The sequence below is a fragment of the Embiotoca jacksoni genome, unplaced genomic scaffold, assembly GCF_022577435.1.
Source record: "Embiotoca jacksoni isolate LCO1_2020_lvr unplaced genomic scaffold, fEmbJac1.0.p SCAF_2, whole genome shotgun sequence".
Lineage (NCBI taxonomy): Eukaryota > Metazoa > Chordata > Actinopteri > Embiotocidae > Embiotoca > Embiotoca jacksoni.
In genome coordinates, this window is record NW_027185340.1 from 13,295,218 (window position 1) to 13,313,026 (window position 17,809).

The 17,809-nt window shown below is 45.5% G+C and overlaps 1 protein-coding gene across 3 annotated transcripts in view; it reads left to right on the forward strand.

Annotated features, from left to right (window-relative positions):
- The first annotated feature begins 727 nt into the window (after positions 1–727).
- The window catches only part of map3k13 (mitogen-activated protein kinase kinase kinase 13), a 31,115-nt gene continuing 14,033 nt past the window's right edge, over positions 728–17,809 (forward strand). The window contains exons 1-2 of one of the 3 annotated variants that reach the window (XM_069154645.1): positions 728–797; positions 11,213–11,289. The gene's annotated coding sequence lies outside the window, so the exon portion shown is untranslated. Of the gene's footprint in view, positions 798–11,212; positions 11,290–12,923; positions 13,223–17,809 lie in introns of those variants that run through there. The other 2 variants (XM_069154647.1, XM_069154646.1) reach the window with 2 other exon arrangements.

Here is a 17,809-nt window from a genome sequence, read left to right on the forward strand (position 1 = left end):
CCCAGTAATTTCAGATTCACATGATATCCCTGGATATAAAACTGGATAAAAAGCAGTTGAAACGAGCTCCACCTGCAGCAGCAGCAACACTAACATGTTGTTTCCACACGGATGCTTCAGTATGATTAATCTAATAATGTCATACATAATAATATATCACTCAGAGGGACCAAATGAGTACTTTTGCTACATGTTGCTGCGAACACGTGCTTACTTTTATTTGAGAATCTTTAATGCTGGAGATTTACTTGTAATAAAATATTTTTTACACTACTGTATTAGATCATTCACTTAATGGAAGCAGAGTTTTATTGTGTCATGGAAGAGCTCATTTTAACTAACCTGCCAAATGTGCTGTCTTTTATGTAGTTTAATGTAAACTGTAAGAAGCATATTTTTACTGTATGTTTGACCTGAGATGTTCAGTTGTCAGATAAAAGTATATATATATATATATATATATATATATATATATATATATATAAAGCATGCTATTTCCCGCTGACATGTGGTGCAGACGAAGAATAGAATAGCAGAAAATGAAAAGACACAAGTAGAGTTCAAGTACCTCCAAACAATAACCTACTTTATTACACGTTAGTCAACGTGCTTATTTCTTCACCCGCTGCAGGAGTCATGTTCTTAATAGAGGATCTTCGGTTACAGGTGCGCGGGTCAGAGTGTCCGGAAGTGACGTGTGACGCTCACAAGACTGTACCATTCTGTAGTGGACAGTAAATAGATGGAGCCAGAGGCGAGCAGCCCGACATCTCCGAGGGATTCAGAAGAGCTAAACGGTAATAAACTGCGCTTTGTGCGACTTCTATCGAGAGCTGTGGCGATTCGGAGGAATCTGAAGCGAAATGAAATGCGTATTATTTGAGTAGTAGTTAAGAGAAACGCTGTGGTCCGGTGGTGGGATGGAGCGGGGCAGCTGTCAGGGAGCTGCGGTGTCCGGACACGAACACTGACGACGACGACGACCGCGGGCTGTTACACCGACTCTTCATAATGTTCAGGAGGGAAATACCAGACACAGATCTGCACCTATTACTACGAAGCAGTTTGAACGTGGTGTGTCAGCACCGCTGGGTTTTAATCTGTCCCGAGTCAAACAGCTCATTTTAAAGTGGGTCCTGCGCATAACGAGTATTAAAAGGTTTAGTATTCGCCTTCGTGATGTAACCCGGCGGATAATCTCGTCGGGCACTTTCAGATCAACGAGAACACTCGTTTTGACCAGGAGGAGGAAATTATGGGCTGCAGCAGCAGAGGAGTGCGAAATTATAGAGGGAGGTGGAGAGATGTTTGTGTTGGATTTCTCAGGTTGGACTTTTGTTTTGGATTTCTGACTACGTGGCTGAAAGAAAGTAAAGAGCGATGCTGGCAGGAGGAACAAGTTGGGTGTCTCTGAAAGTCTCCTCTCAGACCGTGTCTTTATATTTCACTTCATTTTATTGCTCCGTGTGTGCACGCAGCTTAAAAACACGCACTTTAATACACCTGTGCTGCAGTACATCAGACTTCAAGGAAGTGTTTAGTTTTTTTTTGTTGAAACTATTTCAGATTTATTTAAAGGTTGTAGTTTTTGGTGTTGTTGGATTGCGTAGCATCGTAATAACAGGTTTTTCTGATATGTTTCAGCGAGGTGAGACTGAAATGTTTAAATATCGATCCACGACCACATGAACCACACGTGATTTGTTGCAAAATATGCAGCATGCTGATATTTTCCAACCCTTATGGACCGATTACTGACACCGAAGCCTGTCTGTTCCTCACAGATTTGTTGGCGTGTATCGAGATGAGGAATTCAATTTGTAATGTTGAAGAAATGTGATGAGGCTTCACTGAAAACAGACCCTTTTAAAGGACGCCTCCACACGGCGGACATGATGGCACACCAGCTTTCACACTCAAAACAGGAGACACACTGAGCACCCTCGGTTCGGGGGACACGGCATCAGACGTTACAATCAGGCTCGCAGCATTTAGGCATAATTAAAGAGTCATTTTATCGTATCAGCAGAAATGAAGAAAGTAGTTGAGAGGTGAACTGGTAGTAAAATGAATCGTTATGTGCAGTCGTAGTCTGAAGTATGCAGAGCAACTTTAATGTTACACGAGCGCTTTTCAGCTCGTGGCGTTCATCAGCGTCAACACGAGACGGATCACGACAAAGCCTTCAAAAGGGTGAAGATAAAACACACTGCAGATGTTGTTGGAGTTTTTGAACATCTGTAAATTCGTTCTCTCAGGTTCTCGGCAGCAGCTGAAGTTGTGGCAGAAACTCGTATCTCGCTTCCAATGTTCAGTGTTTTTTTGTTTTTTCCAACCCTTTCAGGAGACGAGTTGAAAAGCTGAACTGAAGCCTTCGTGACCGGATCGGTCTCATCGCGCTGCTTCGGTTTTAGCTCGGTGTCCCTAGCAAAGTGGCGAGCGGCGCCGGGGCCGCGTCGGCCCTGCCGGCTCTCCGTGAGCAGCGCCGCCATCCGTCACAAGTCAGGGACCATCGTTCGTCTCGTCTTTTCGCGACGGCCTCATGTCGCAACAGCTCTGCGGCCCCGTTGCGTTTCTTCGCTGCCGACACCCTCTGACGGCCGGTCGGCCGGCGGGCGGCGTCGTGGGTGCCGTCAGCGTTGTGTTCCAGCCTCGTCGTGCCGGGTGGGACATTTCCCAGTAAGTGTACGTGCGCCACTAACGGCTCGGGCCTCTCCGCAGCTCCGCGGTCAAGTACAGCTACACGTGGGCCACTCGCATCTTTACGTAACCGTGACAGCACTGACTCTGAACCCCACGCTCTGCCACCGGCGAAGGAGGGAGACGATTGTTCTTCGTCTCTAAGAAAAGGTGCATTAGTGAAGTGGCAGATACTGCTGACCTGCTGTCTCCCTCAAAAAAAAAAAAAAAATCTCCTGTCACCCCTGAAAGAAAAGACAAATTGTTCTATGGTGGCTTTTTAGGAGGTTGATAGAAAAAAATAAGTCGAGGGTTTGATGTTGAAAGTGATCGTTTGCTTCAGTCTTAATCTGATATTTTCTTTCTTAAAGTCAGCAATATATTTGGAAGTATTTGACCATTATTAGGAGACAGTTGTCGTCTCCGCTGCGGCACGTAATCTCACAGCAGCTCACGTTGGACCTCCGCCTGGACGCGACATCTCCTTCTCCTCCTGTTGTGGTTTGATCGCGGTTGGCAAACAGCTTTTAAAGTGCGTTAGCTCCCCCTACTGATGTACCAGCAGGCGCCCTTTAAAAAAAAACAAAAAAACAACGGCAATAAAACAAGACAAAAGTCGCGTAAAGTTTTGAATGACTATTCCGCCTCCTCCGTAGTCGGGGCAACGGAGCTCTGTTGTCGTCTGTTAAAACACATCGGTGAGGCACGTCCCTGCATTAAGATGAACACGGGTTTGTATTGGCTCCTCTCTAATGACAATATTTAACAACGTAATGTTAGAAAATGTTCAAAAAGATAAGATAAAAAAAAAAAAAAAAAAAGATTTACTAAATACTTTTTCATCCTCATTAAAAACCGATTTGTTTTAGGTATGTTAGCTGTCATTATTAATGAGTGTGTAGCAGCTGTTAACAATCGCCCTCCTGTAGGTTCGTGCTCTGAATGTTCACATTGAGGAGCAGCTGAGTGGAAAAAGCCAAACAACAAACGTTGAGCTGAAGGAGGGATTTGAACATGAATGCACCCCCCCCCCCCCCCACACACACACACACCCGTTCCCTCTCTCTCTCTCTCTCTCTCCCTCTCTCTCCCCCTGTATCCTCTTACTCGCTCGCCCTCCCTCGGGTCCGCTCCTCCTTTGCTTCCTCCTGACTGACATTTCGGTAATGACACTGTGTGAGCTCCACGGGCGCTGCCTCCGTCGCATCGGCGGCTCCCTGTGTGCACACGTGGGGGCCAGCTTGTGGCACCGAGAGCCCGCCCGGCATGCCTCACATCTATATCAGACCATCAAATGCCAATAATGACAGCTCAGCGTGGTTAAGAAAATAATCATCTTCCATCTTCCGGGCTCGTCCGCTCCGTTGGCTCGCCGGGAGTCATCGCGTGCCAAAGAGTCTGTCGGACACTCGCAGGCGTTTTGCTGCTCAGCTGTTTTGAGGACTGGGATTTCGTTGAGAAGTGGGTTAAGCCCTCCATCCCTTTATATTCGGGCAAGGGGTATTACAGCTGTGGCTGTGAGGGCCTTAGATTAACTCGGCATTGTTGAACCCTAAGTGTTCCTGGGCTTTGCCGCTAATGTTATGGCAGGCTTAAATTCAAGAAGAAATGGGACTTGGATTTTGAGGGCATCTTCTTCTGCAGGCCACAGTTATATTGCAAGAAAAAGACACATTTATCTGCATTATTTCAGTTAGAAATGTGCCCAAACACCATGAAAATCGGCTGTAGGAGACCTGTTCTCTGTAGTTTGATCATAAAGCAGCGAACATGGATGCTTACTATCTAAACGGCCGTCACTGTTCGGTTCGGTTCGGTGCGTGTGCGTGTGCGTGTGCAGCACTGTATTCATGCAAAAGCGCACGGCTTTAAATGTACTTCTCTCTTGTGATATGAAGCTGAGCTTCTATAATTACCGCAGCCTGCAGCGCCTCATGGGAGCATATTAACACACACGAGTGGAGGAGCAAGGAACAGCACATGCGTTGGTCATAGAGGCTGCGCGTCGTGTTCGAGTCCCTCCCACCGCTGATGCGTGCGTCTTTACAATTATAAATGAATTGCGGGCGATGCACAGTTCCTCATAGATCATGGTATAATGTTTGTTTATGTAGCCGTGAGTAATGCTCGTCCAATGCAACGGGAATCATTTCCCTGAATGAGTCAGGAGGTGTGATGTTGCCGCCACGTGACCGCAGCACAAGTCGAACTGGAGCAGAAGCTAAACCAGGAGGCGCGCCGTCTCTGAGCTGCTTTCATTTTGGGTTCCAAGAGTTTGAAAAACATCATGTGCATTTTTTTTTTTTTCTTTAGATCTCGAGGCCTCATAATGGAAGTTGAAGAACGGGTGACATCAGCGTCGGTTGCCGCTTGCTCGTGAGCTGAACAATTTGACGTGCCGAAGTGATTCTTTGCAAAACATAATGATGCTGAAAATAAATTTTAGTTGCAGGTTTAAACACAACATAAACAAACTTAAAAAAAAAAAAAGAAAGAAAATCTACTGCGACGGAGACAAAATCGCCCCAACAAAAGTGATCCGTACTAAATAAACTCTCATCGTTCTTCCAGTAGAGATAACGATGATTAACGACTCGCACCGTGCCTGCATTTTATTAGTATTTATTGTGCCGGACTAATGTGCAGTGCACAGTTGACAGCGTGCGTCTCCTCTCGCCTTCGTTCAGATGTGCGACTTGTCATTTCCCCGCATCGCCTCTGACCTCTGACCTCTGACCCTAACAAGCAGCAGCAGCTGGGATCTGAGGCTCACCTCCGCTGCCTCCCTCCCTCTCCTTCCTCGTACGTCCTCCTTCGATGGGATGAAAACTGGATACGAACGCTGCGTCCCAGCGTGTGCTCGTTCCCTCCCACTTCTGTGATTCTCTTCAGTGAAATAAGTAGAAGCAAGAAGGCTGCAAGAGCCTTCAAAACATTTCACGTTGTCTCAAGACTTGGCTTCGGCGTTACGGCTCCTCACGCGATCCCACGACTCCTGCTCCGGATTAGCAGGTGCGTGCAGTTCGGAGGGGAGGATCCGTTTGCTCCCAGAGTCTCCTCTGAACTGGCGGTGAAGAGCGAAGCAGGAGAGACGGATCGCCGTCGTGTCGCAGAATCCTGCGGGAGAGTTGAACGGACATCGTTATGTAATTTCCTCTCTGCGGATTGGTCGGGCCTGCGGGCCGTCGGCGGGCTCAGGACAGTAATCTCACAAGCACTACCCGTCTCTCGCAATCGGGAGGCGGTCGTCGGGCGGACTCACTCATCCGTGCCTTTTGTAAAAAAAAAAAACAACCGATCAGCCGGGCCGGCCTGTTTTCTATCGCCCGTCCGTCTTAGCGGGACAAACGGGTTTGCCCGTGAAGTCCGGGCAGGCTTTCTTCTCATCGGTCTGTGCCGCTGCATCGTGTGACTGCCGCCCAACACGCATACCGGCTGGCAGATTTTTATTGTCCGATATCGCAGCTGTATCAGTGTTTGGCCAATATGCGCCAATAAGAAAACTTTTTTTTTTTTTACGGAACGTAATGGAGGAAAAGAAGCTGAGTGCAAATTAGAAACGGTTTCTATTTGTGGTTAATAAATTCCCAGTGAAGTTTCGGTGCAACGATTTCGGTGTGGACGAGAAACTGTAAAATTTCCTGCCTCCCATTATTTATCTTTGTCACAGATATAAAAAGGGTTTGATGACAGCGTTTGAGGGATTGTTGCAAAAAAAATATGTCTCTATTTACTGTATGTGCAGTGTACATGTACGTAAAAAATAATATCGGCCGATGTGTTGATATCATATTTACTTCTTAGTATTGGCACAAACAAATCCCGTATTATATAGTCTTATAAAGTCTTGTATAGTAACCATAAAAAAATTTTATTAATCCCACCTGATCAACAGCAATGACAGTTGATTGTAGGAAAAGAGGAATGTTTTCATGTTGGTCCAATTTGATGTGTCTTTAATTGTCACTTCCGAGAACCAGCTGTGTAAACAGTTAGCAACATTTAGCTTTAGCCGATGCTGGCTGTAGCTGGATTCAGATCCTTTACTAAACATTGGGTTTGTTAGCGTTGACGCAGTGTTTTCCTTAAATTCTATCTTTTTTTTCTTTTTTCTTTTTTTTGAAAATGTATTGGTCACTTGTGTTGTAACTTTTGTTGAGCAGCTGGCCACAAGTGGTAATCACAAAGAAACCGTATTTACTGAGCGTAACTCCAGCTCCATGAGTACCAGCGCAGCCTGTTACAGGTTAAAGCACAAACGAAGGAGAAGCATCATTTCAATACAAACCAGCAATCTGGCTGGAAACTCTTGTCCAGTCAGAATACGTGTGATGTTAACGGACAAAAAAAAAAAGAAGAGCATTTTGTGTAAGATCGTACCCAATCAACCCGACTTATACAGGGCAGGAAAAGATGTTCAGGGTGCATTGTGGGAAGAAAAGAGGTGCGATTGTCCCTGTTACACGTCAGTGGACCATCAGAAGGATTTTGAAGCTGTAGATATGAGCAACACTGGAGACATACGGGAGACATACGGGAGACATACTGGAGAGATACTGGAGACATACTGGAGACATACTGGAGACATATTGGAGACATACTGGAGATACTGGAGACATACTGGAGATACTGGAGACATACTGGAGACATCCTGGAGACATCCTGAAGAGGTCCTGACGACATCCTGAAGACATAATAAGGGTTATGACTTCATTACGCCAATAAAGCCATATATATATATGAACAGTCATACTCTACTTCATGAAAGCAAACAGATAGAGACTTCAATTTATTTATTTATTTTAAACCCTGATATCTCCTGGAAGCATCCATCCTATCCTGTGCAGACCAAGATAAACCGTTGCTGTGCCAACGACCGAGTTTGAGCCAATCACAGCAGCAGTGGAAGGTTTTATTGACAGTTTTAATTGCTTTGCATACTATTTTGAAGTTTATCACATTGATTGTCTGAGATGTTGCTGTTTCAGGCCCTCTATACATGCAAACACGTGTGTAGTTTATTTACTGCAGTGCTGCGTGAGCAGATGTGGACCTACGACTTTTTGTGCATGTTTGACAGGAAATGATTGTACTTTTAATGTCGCTATAATATTTGAAGGCTGTAGTTACTTCAAACAAAAATCTTCCCACTTCAGAGTTGTGGTCTTTATCTTATTTCTGTTGATACATACAGCAGAAGAAGCGGACCGATGACAAGACATCATCAAAAGAGCAATTTTCCACCTGAAACACAGATGAAAATATGACATTTCTGTTCATTCAGCATTTTAGGTGAATGGAAAACGATTCTGACGATTACACATATTGATTCAACTCGCGGCCAGGTGATGATGTAATAATTGTGACAAGTGTAAATGTGAGAAATCTCTGACCAATCAGTGGTGTGCAGTATTTTCACATCACATTTGAGCTCTATTGGAAACCTCACTGGACTTGAACCACAAAGAGTAACCGGTACTGTCCACAGCTATCCACAGAACTAGTGAGTAGAGTAGAGTCCGGCTGGTACAGGTAGAGGGAAAAGGGCATTCGAGACCCTCCCGGGAAGTCTTATTTATGAGTCAGTAATCATAGATGTGTCGGTACCCGGTCGCTGCCTGTGCTGGCAGATTGAAAGGTAAACCGCTGTAAGCTTGTGTGTGCGCGATGGTGCTTTTTCTCTTATTAATGCGGCGGACACAGGAGCTGTCAGTGCCGCTGTTCCGCTGCTGGTGAAATAGTAATGAGTGTGCATAACGAAGCCGAGCCAGTGTGGTTTACAGCTCCGTTGCACTCGGAGGCGAAGGCGGGACACATGGAGCATGTGTGTGCCAGTGATGGAGGCAAGGCGCGAGGATTTGGCCGACAAACTGAGAGACTGAGGTCAGACTCTTTATATCTTTGGTTTGGAAATGTTTAGCTGTCTCGCTTGACTAAGTCTTCGAAACCCTCTGAAAACTGAGGAAGAAGGGACGTGCCGGGAATCATATTTAGTCATGGCTACTGTACTGTGAGGGAGTTGGAAAAGGCAAATGTAAGAATGATGGATTTCAAATTTTCAAGCTCTCCTTCGTGGCGAACTAAAGTTTTAGATCAACTTAAAACTTACAATGTAGATTTATCATGGGAATTATCTCAGATTCAAAAAATGTGGATTGGAGTCAAAACTCGGTGCAAGTAAAGATGGTTTGATAGGATATATATTTTTATGTCTGATCGAAAGGCTCAAAAACAAATGTATTTATTTTGCAATAACAGAAAATGGAATAAAAATGCAAATTCTCAGAGAATCGTTCGCATTTATGCTTTAAAACTGACTGAAACCATGAATTGATTATCAAAATCGTGGCTTTGTCATTTTACAAGCAAAACACCCTTCGGTTTTACCGTCTTCAACGTGAACCTTTTGTTTTTGTTTTGTGTTGGGTTTTTTTTTCAGACAGTTGATCGGACAAAAGGAGAATTTGAAAGATTTCACGTCGGGCTGCGAGAGATTTTGGGGGATTTTAGCTCGTTTTGCCGTCGTCATTGTTGAGAGACGACTGTCAAGGCGGCAATAATTTGGCCTCGACAGTCACGCAGCACAAGTTCAAAGGGAACACCTTCAGTGTTTAGTAGACACAAGATACGATTTATTTTATGTTGTGACGAGATACGTTTTTTGGTGATTGATTGATTGATGATCGTAAGAGTGCATAGAGAGCTCTGCGTTCACCTGCACGCTGCCAACGAACACTGTCGGGAGGAAGCGAGGAGCGGCGCAGCGGCGCAGTCATCAACTGCGAGCACTTTTTCCTCTGACTCCTGCATGAACGGTTCAGTAGATCAACTGAAAGACGGCCTCAGTTTGAAGCAGAAACTACGAAGCTCACATTTCAGCTGTTCTGAGAAGTGCAGTGGAACATTTTTAATTTCACGTTAAATGAATCAAATTCTTGTTAGCGAAGACGTTGATGAAATCCAATAAAATGTGACCAATTTTAAATTAAAGGTCAGGGTTGATGTAGCCGTGGACAAAAACTTGATTTAAAAAAACATTTGATTGCGTGACATAGTTGTCACAAATTAACAAATGGACATTTATTAAAAACTAACAATATTATAGTTAAAGTTATTTCATCTTTAAAGATTCTGGTAAACTCTTTAAAATTATTAAAAAAAAATATAAATATATTATAAGCTGTAAAATATATAATGGTATATCACTGTTAATATGAAAATTGAAAGGCTTTTTGTGATGAGCACATTTTCAAAAGTAAAGCTCCTAATTCTTTTATTCGCCGTTCTGTTATATGAACATAATGGATAGAAATCATGAATTTCTGAAGAGGTCTTATCAAGTCGTCTGTTTAAAAACGTAATTCATAATATATCCTGTGCTTTTATTTTGCTACACACGTGGTGTTTGGGATGAAAGGGGCTCAGACCATATCTAATGTACCCATTTCTTAACTATCATCAAAACTGAATTTACGTGGCTTTAAAAGTTTCTCATTTATATTTAGGAATGTTTGATTGGATTTGTTTCTAGCATGTTTTCATATTTCAGTGTGGCTTTGCATGTTTCCACACAAGCACGCAGGCGATCACGAGATTGGCTGACCTTTGGAACTCGGGCTTTAGAGCAGAGTTTGATCTTCTCGCTAAGCAAACAGATCAGGAATTTGAATCCGCCTCGTCCATGGATATCGAATGTCTCGCTCTTTTTGTCAATATTTAACTCCGTTTGGGAATTCCACTGCTGTGTTTTGTCTTCAGCTGCACGGCAGGAATATTTTCCGTTTGCGTTCACTCTTGTTCTGTTCAGAGCCAGAAAAGTGCTTCACGTTGTATTTCTGTTCAACATGCGAAACACAAAGGTGTACTTTTAGCAAATCCAGTAATCAGCCAACACACTCACCCTTCCCCAACGTCGGTCCTCCAGCATCCTCGGCCATCTGCACCGTGACTCATTTCACTGTCACTTCACGCCGTTTATAGGCAGTGTTTGGACGCCTCTGCCTCCACCTCGCCCCGGGATACCAGACCTCCTCCCCCGGCAAGGTCCCCCGCTGGGGTGTGGCTGGATGACAGAGATTGGACAATGCTGCCCCCCCCCCCGCCCCACTTCCCTCCATGCACCATTACATTCCCAGTGCCCCTCCCCACCATCGTCCTCCCCAGAGGTTTGGGCCTGAAACAGAAGACATGGGGGAGCATCTGTTCCCCGAGCTTTTCCTTTCACCCCCGGGCCTCTGTCTCAATCTTGTTTGGTACGCCCCCTCTGGCTTCAGTCCAGCTCCGCCACAACCACTTACACACTCATATAAACTGCAGGCACACACAACTACTGCCCTTCATCTTCGCTGCTTCTTCTTTCCTCATCGATCTTTTAACTACCTGGTGACTCATCTGTTCCCTTTCCTAATGTCATGTTGGAAGCACTGCAGATGGCAGAACCTCTAATTGTGCACTATGGTTGCAATGCATCTGTTTAACATGTAACTGACCCATATGAACATGTTTCTCCGCTCTGTCTGTGGTCTGTGTGCAGGCGAGATCAAGAACGAGTCGACGCCGAACCCTCAAACTCTCTGCAGACCTCTGAGATGCTCAGAAACTACCTGACAGGTCAGCGCATGCACACAGAGACATGCACACAGAGACATGCAAGAGTCAAGAGCGGCTAAAATAAAGTGTGTGATACTTGTGCACATTGAGCGGAGAGTGAGAGAGACATTAAATGACCTTTTGTGGAGAGAAAAGAACAATTCTTCTGACATTCTGGCTCTGACCTTTTGAGTTTTCTGTGACTGTCAAAGCCTTTTAACCCCGAGACCAGAACTTGTTTAAATCTTCTGAATAGCGACGGCTGTCGGGTGGTTTGATTTGTATTTGACAGTATTTGTTGATTACTTTTATCGATTAATTCATAATTTAGCTCTTTTGTTACATTTTTGTTCTCGATGGGATTCTGTTTTTTTCCTCTGAGCTTTTTTTTTTCTATACATAGTGTCTTTGTGAACACATCATACAGTATATTGTTACAATCAGCTTTAATGTGCAAATAAAACAAAATTAAAAAAAAAAAATACGCAAATACACTCCATTTATCTTAGACTAAGAAAACAGCAAATGTTGACATTTTTGAAGAAAGAAACAAGGACGGTTTTGAAATTTCTTTAACAACTGATTAAAAACAACTGTTGAAGGTGACACGTCTGTGAATCAACTAACTGTTTATAGTTTTAGCGGTAGATTGTAGCGCACAGAGGAGTCACATAAGAACACGGAGAGCGTGCACAAACGCTCAACTGTTTTGGTGTTTTGAAGAAATATCCGATACAGAAGTCAGTCAGACTGCAGTCGAACACTTATTAAGTTAACCGGCTGTGCAGAGCATTCACACCCTGTGGTGTAAAGGTATGTTTATCATAATGATTTAATGAATGCAGTCAAATGTGTGCAGTTTATTTACCCACAGGAAGCAGGCCTGATGCGTGGCTGCGTGTGTTTGTATTATTTCTACCCTGCTGAATCTTTAACGGGTTTTAAACTGATGCTAGGAGCCTCAGCAGTATGATAAAAGGTTAGTGTGCACTACTTATTGAACCAATCACTAATTTAATCAGAAATATTTGACTTGGCTCAGAGAGTGGGTTGCCGGGCTAATGAGCACGAAGCGTGGCGGCTCGGCCGCCGACGGTGTGTAAGAACGGGAAACGGTGTCAACAGTGTCCACTTTCAGTATGTCTTTTAAACATTTTACTGTTCAAAAGTCTGAAAATGAAGGAAGCATATTGTTGCTTCATTTCGTTCTGGAGCTGCAGAAGATTTTTTTTTTTTGGTGCCATCGCACGTGACAATAAAGCCAGATATTCTGTGACATGTGTGTCTCGGTGTTTTAAAAAAACCAACATGTTTGGTCCCAAATGGACGGATCCATGCTGGAGGACAGGGTTCAGCCCGCAGTCGTGTGGGATGCTGCACCAAATCGGTAATCAGTTCTTTCCATGCCAGTTGTATAAAAGGGATTTTCTCTTGTGCAGAAGCAGTCTGGCCTACTTACAGAGACGCTGCCGCAGCCTAAACCGCTGTTCCCAGCCGGTGCTGCTCTGAAATACATTCCCCTTCCTCCACCTCTCCTCCTTTGCTTTCCTCTCCATCCATTTGCTCCTCCTCTCCGAGTCTGTGCCGAAAGCTCCACCCCTCCGCCCCTCCAGTCCTCCCCTCCCCTCCCCTCCCAGCTCACCCCACCTCCCTGTGCTCTTTGAGCCGCGTCCTCCCTGCGTCAGACAGCTCCATTCATGAAAAGTGTGACGTGAGCAGGTCCTCAACGACCCCGTGACGCCGCCGCCCACCCACTCACAGCCCAGGTGCTGCGGGACTTAGAGGAATGTCTGTCATCCTCCAGCCGCTCGTCTCCCTCTGTCCCGGCTCCTCTTGCTGTTTTTTCTTGCATCCTGACCGTCCGTTCGGTCCTCCTCACCCGGCTTTTAGTTTTTTTCTTTTTCACCCCTGCCTCCGAGCTGAAAGAGGACCATGAATCCGAGCTCTGTCTGCTGTGAGTAATCTGCTGATGCTGTGTCTTTGCCGTTCATCTGAGTGAAAGCAGTGTGATGTGGAGTCTCCGGTGATAATATTTTATTTTACATCACATGTCTGAAGGCAGACATTCTGCTGTGTGTGTATTTATTTGTGCTGTTTGCATGTGGATCAGATGTCAGTGTTTGTTCAGCAGGCTGCAGGAGTGTGTTGAGCGGTTGTGCGTTGGTGCGTGCAGCAGCTATTTTAAGCTCAGCAGTGACGCTGCTGCTGCTTTTTGATGCAGTACTTCTCTGTACCCTCTGAAGGACAGGTGGAGATGTAGGTAAAGGTATGGACCAAGAGAGACCCCCCCCCCCCTCCCGCTCCACTTATTTTTTCTTTGCAGCCAAATGAAACAAACAAACCCTCTGAGGTTAACGCCGGTGGTCAGAGATGACAGACTTTTCTGGGACACGTGTTTGGTGTGCAGCCACTGGCAGCTCAGTATATGCACATACATAAATCACATTGACTTTGCTTCCACGGTCTCTTATTTAACCTTAATTAACTCCGCCTGTCTTGTTTTTGATGTCCCCTCCGCCTGCTGCACCATCTTTGACTTTTCCCTCCTTCTTTTTCATCTCCATCCGTCTCTTTATTTACTTGGCAGCTGGAAAGCTGTGTGTGTGTGTGTGTGTGTGTGTGTGTGTGTGTGTGTGTGCGTGCGTGCGTGCGTGCGTGCGTGCGTGCGTGCGTGCGTGCGTGCGTGCGTGCGTGCGTGCGTGCGTGCGCCCACCTCTGTCCTCTGCTACTAAGCATGTTTATGTAACTACACGGGATGAGTAGCCAGCAGCCGGGCTTTAGAGGAGAGGAGGAGGGGAGGGATCCATCCATCCATCCATCCATCCATCCTTCCTTCCTTTTTTCCACAGAGTGTTTATAAATATATATATTTTTTAAACAGCTGCATATTCATGTCTATAAGGGGTTTGGTATTTGAGTTTTCTCCAGAGTGTCTGACTCCAGCTGCTGTGGTAGATTGTTTGATTTACATTCATGTTTTTAAAAAAATTTTTTTTTAAAGAGCATGCAGGGATAGTATGAAAGCAGGAGCTAACAGTAGAACTAAGGTGTACTGATTTCCTGGCCTTCTGCTGTGACTGTCTTATACGCAGAAGAAAGAACATGTAGTACAACACCCACTTGCTCCCGTTAGACTCTCATGCCCCACTTTTTTTGCTCTGTAGTTTTGTGTATTTTAATATTGCAGCCATGAAAACGGTGTCAGTCACAGCCACGCTCCTGCAACATGCACGTTTGTCTGTTGTGTCACTTTTTGTGTTTCTGTCTCTCTCCTTGTTGTCGTCGGGCCGAGCAGGCCGTCCCTATTAAAAGAGCACAAGGGGAATTGTTGTGGCAGCAGCTGCTGTGCTGTGTGTGTGTGTGTGTGTGTGTGTGTGTGTGTGTGTGTGTGTGTGTGTGTGTGTGTGTGTGTGTGTTGCTGTCTCCTGGTCGTGCAGGGCAGACAGGCCCAGTTCACATGGAGCCGGCTCCTCTTGTGTCCTTTGTTGTCGCTCTGGGAGTCTTTCCCATTTGGTCGGTACAGTATCATGCCGCAAGCAGCCACAGTAGCAGCAGAACAGCAGTTTGTCTTTCTCTGTTTTGTCCGTTCCTCATTCATTTTTCTCTGCGTTCGTGTCCCCCCCCCCCCTCCCACCGCAAAAACATTTTTCTCAAAAACGTCCTCATTGACAGCCATCCTCGTCCTTTTCTGTCTCCCTAATCTGCCTTTTCTTCCTCTACTCTCCTCTGAGCCCGTCTCTCCCTCCAATGTCTCCTTGGCCCCACCGTCCCTTTCTGTCCGTTTGAATTCATCATCTATCCGGATGGATCTGGTTAGTATTAATAAATAGAACTCTGTGAAGCTTTATTGTTAAGAACCACTGGGAGGAAAGAATCTGTCCGACTAAAAGGCTGATATTGAAGCAGCCCTGTGAGCTTTTCAGAGGAGAGTATGCACGACAGTTGCAGGTCTTTTGGCTGCGTGTCCTGGTTGCAGCAGCGCTGGCTGCAGCCTCACTGAGAGGCTGGAGAAGGAAGCTGGAGGGAGAGTGTGTGACGTGTCGATGGCGCACACTCTTTTCTTCAGTTATTTATTTTCTCCGATTCTGGCTGGTACCAGCTGAGGCTATTTGAGGCACAGGTTATGTGTGTATGGAGTGCTAATAATTCACAGACGTGTCACTTCTGTGGCTTCAGTCAGTGTTTTCCCCTCAAACATGTCGGTCAAGTGACGTTTGAATTAATCTCACTTGCAAACAACAACACACTTCCACATTCCCGTTCTTCCATCCTCCGATCTGTCAGCTCTCCCCGGTGGTTTCATTCATGCACTCGACCGCTGTCCTCCTCTCACAAAATCCTGCCTTCACAACAAACCGTCCACATTACACATGATTCCACCTGGCAGCTTCCCCGTGGCTTCAGCAGCCGCTTTGACCTTGTTTCTATTTGCCCGGTTAAACTCTGAACAGGTGAGGATTATGGTTCTGTGGCCTGCTTTCCCCTCCAGCCAGGTATCTCAGTCGGCCCAGGTGAGTCACCAGAGGGAATCAGAATATGAAGAGACGAGGATTAGAGGGGGAATGTCAGCAGCGGGACGGCAGATGCCTGAACGCTGTGCCAGGATCAGTTTATTTTTCTCCTCCGCTGCTGTCCCCACACCAGATGATTACTTTCACCCACCTCCGGCAGGCCATCCAATCCCCTCTGGCAGGACTCACGGCCCCGGTGGTGAGGGAAATCTTATTTAGACGTCGGCCCACATCCCGACGAGCAAATCAGGTCTGGGCGGCTCTGTTGGTCGACTGCAAGGTTTCTCTATTTGATCTTCATATTTCTAAATATCTTACAATTTGTCTGTTTCAACAACAAATCTATGCGCAGCATGTTTCCAGATTTCCATTTCATAACATTGTTTACTCACTCCGGCCATGAAAAGTCCATAGTCTGCACTGACGAGGGAAGCAAGTGCAGATACCAGAGTTCAGCTGTTCAACTATGACCCAGAATATGAGACACAATCACATGCTCAGTGGAGACCGGAGCTGCTCTCACCATCTGGTTTTCACTTGGGTTGTTTCGAGACAGGAGGTGAGGAGGGATGGGAGCGTTCTGGTGCAGGTATTTAACCGTTCTCCCAGAAATGAGTTCCTCACAGTGATTTGTACTCTAGCTCAATGTGCAGCAATCATATGTTCATTAGTCTGATTCGTCAGTGGCTTGTTTGAAAATCAATCTTTTAGTTTTATGTTGTATGGATGTGTGTTGAGTCTCTGGTATCTCCTAAGGCTTAACTTGTATTGGTGAAGGGCTATGACATGCACTTTCCAAAAGAAAGCCCATAACTTCCCATTCTTTGAAATGGCAAAGACCACGTTGTTTTTATTTAAACTCTTCTGCTCTCCCCGTGTGGCAGCCTTAATTTGTACAAAAGCGGCCTCCAGGCATTGGCCTCTCCAAACCCGAGTGTTGGATGAGATTGAGTGTGACTGGTAGCATAAGGTCAAGATGGATGCTGCGTTGACATGGTAACGTGTGAATGATGAGGTGGGATAGAGGCTAAATTGGTTCTTTGTTGGTGGCGCAGCTGTCACCTGAAAGGAGGATCCCCCCCTGTGGGTCCCAGCAGGGCTTCTCTTAATGAGGAGCAGAGTGATGGAGACACAGATGACGCTGCTGCTGGAGGGTGAATGTGTGTATGTCTGCTTATGTAAAACGTTTTTCTCTTGCTACAAGCATATTTTGTGGACGGTCCAGCTGCTGTTGGGAAGGTACAGTGTGTTTGAAACGCAATCGAAAACAGCCGTGCTGGCGTTTGCTGAGTGATCTAAAAAAAAACAAAAAAAAAACTGCCTTCCCCAGTGGATTGCTGGGAGTAGTGGGATTATTGGATCTTGCCAGACACACCCTGGGCATATGTGTGTGTGTGTGTGTGTGTGTGTGTGTGTGTGTGTGTGTGTGTTCCCAGAACCTGATCCCCCTGCACCACCAGCTGCTGTGTACACACACACACACACACACACACACACACACACACACACACACTTATGTACCGAATGGTACAATAACAATTGCAATGAGATTTTGATCTGCTAATGCTGCTCCACGCCTGTATTTATATATCTATATCCCAAAAATATACTCGCACCATCGTACATTGTGTTATTGGCTGTTGACATTAGGTCGCCTTTAGAGAGGCAAGAAATGAAAGGAAGTATGTGGAGGATAAATGGAGGGGGAGGACTGAATAGGGTCTGTGTTTGTACAAGCTTGTCTCTAGAGCCCTGTAGAGGGATTAAAGGATCAGCCCCTGATCATTTCTCTCTCTCTCTCTCTCCCTCTCTCTCTCTCCCCTTCCAGCTCGCTCGTTCTCCATTTTATCCATTCTGCTAAATATGTGCATTGTGTCGGTCTCCACTTTATGCAACATCAGAGTGACGGTCAGTGTGTCCTTTACCCAGTCACGATCACTTTCGGAAAGTCCTGTAAATAAATGACTGTGTAAATGAAACCGTGGGCCCTTCTTGATCAGCCACAGACATTATTCATGGGACTCTATGGT